The sequence below is a fragment of the Atta cephalotes genome (assembly GCF_000143395.1).
Source record: "Atta cephalotes unplaced genomic scaffold scaffold00018, whole genome shotgun sequence".
In the NCBI taxonomy this organism is placed as follows: domain Eukaryota; kingdom Metazoa; phylum Arthropoda; class Insecta; order Hymenoptera; family Formicidae; genus Atta; species Atta cephalotes.
The window spans coordinates 4564376-4566643 of record NW_012130082.1 but is presented as its reverse complement, the minus strand read 5'-3'; positions in this window follow the sequence as shown (position 1 = coordinate 4566643).

Here is a 2268-nt window from a genome sequence, read left to right as displayed (position 1 = left end):
TTTACTTACTAACGTAACGAACGTAACGTACTACTCTCTCTCTCTCTCTCTCTCTCTCTCTCTCTCTCTCTCTCTCTCTCTCTCTCTGCTTTCATACAATGATATTCCATCAGGTTCCATTTGAGTTACGTCGAATATATGCGCCCTTTGCTATAAAGGGATATACATCTTTGGCGATAGTATAGTAATACGTTATATAACTCGAAATCGTGATAATCAAAAGTAACGTATATATATATATATACATATATATACATTTGTATATATATATATATATATATATGTGTGTGTATATATGATATTTCTCGCAGCTTTTGTACGTAGAAGATTAACGCGCCTGGAATGTGTATATATATATATATGAATGTTCTCGTCCGTCTCTATATAGAGTTATCACTGTATAATAAATAGTACAAAGCGCCTAAATATATATATGCAAATTAAAAATCTAGTTTCGGGAAAATTTAAATCAAATATTCGGAGAATCGTCTAAATAATTCACTTTTAGTTTAACAATCTAAATAAACTGTCAGAAGAGTTTTCTGCTGTTATCGTTTTTTAAATTTGTTTTGTTCGGAACAATATCATATAATTTAGTCTACTTGTACTTTCAACTCTAAAAGAAAAAATAATTTGAAATTATGTAAAAAATTCATTTCGATAGCAGCAATAAAAATATTCATGAAAGCTTCATGAATATTTATAAATAAAATCCCTTTAAATTTTAACAATTATAACATTTCGATTTTCGGAGATACATAAGAGTTGCACGCAGTGAACTAAAAGAATGAATTACGAGATCATAGACGAGAAAAGGAAGTCTTTCTTGTCGCGCGAGAATCCTTAAGATTCGGATGGAATGTTTAAAAAACGATAGATATTGGCCTCTGATCTTACTTATACAACAAGCACCTCGCAAATACTCCGTCGAAAAAATTAAGTAGCCCAACCCTTCATCTTTTTTGTCTCACCCTCCCTAATGAATCCTAACTCTTTCACAATATTCTTTCTATACTTTCTATACTTCACTTCTACTTCGCGATAGTAAAACGATCGATTCAATGGAAACGCTGAAGTAATTGTAAGTTCTTAATAAATAACAACGTTCCTTTAGCTTCTATGCGATTATATGAGTTATAAAGATTCTTCGGAACTACTCTTTTTTTAGTTATTAACTCTGATTCGCGACACGCTGCAAGTAAAAAATAGTATCTTTTGTATTTTCATCGTAAGTAAATTTTAGTGAGATACAACGTGATGGGCGTATTAGAAAAGAATTGTCAGATCGCAATAAAAATCCTGAAAAAATTTGCGCAAACGGATTGTGTGTGTGAATATTAATTTTACACACAAGAGCGTGTCGGGAATCCAAGCGAGGATTATCGCGAGGATAATTTTTCTTCACATGCTTCGAAGATAATATTCCGTGTATATTCATCAACATACGTTAAAAAAAAATAAACCTAACTGTCTGCTTTAGCTTATCACCTATCATATTCAATTAAGTTGAACAGTCATCATATTTAATTCGCGTCATCAATGATACACTGATAGGGAGTAAAGGATCGCTGCCGGGCTTCCTCGAGATAAAAATACTCGGGACGAAAGATCAATTGGCTTCTAATTCTCGCGTTGACGCTAGTAAACATTTTGTTTTGAGTAGGCCTCATCTCTCGCAACTGCATACGATTAGAGTGACTGAGCTGGTCCCGAACCAAACCAGTCTGAACCAGTCTCGACCAACCTGGTTTAGGAGACGGAGCGATCGTTTTTTTTTTCGTTTTTTCATCATTCTGAACGTGATGAACTTCGTCCAACAAAAAAAAGTTCGAGGGTAGTTGGAAAAAGAAGTTTTTCTCAAAGAGACCTTCCCGGTATTTGTCGAAACTTCCGAGCATGTTCTGTGCCAGCAAAAATGGCCAGTCGATATCGAGAGGAGCGTAGGACACGAAACTTCATTTTCCAGCTTTCCCCTTCGGAGAGCAGCTTCGTTGAGAAGCTATCTTCGCAGTCATAAAACGAGGATCCTCGCTAACGCGTCGTCACGCGTATACGCGCATCGAAGTACAAGTAACTTCCTCTTATCGCACGAGGACGCTTAGTTCAAGTAGCTTAATTAGAAACGTGAAATTACGAACGTCGGTCGTTGCGAGATTCGGTAACAGTCTTATCGATGAGCGAGCGAGTCTCTCGGCGCCATCGTGATTCAGAAAAAAGAGAACGACCGATGCGGTTACATCGTGTCTAATGGATATTAAATGAGATGAT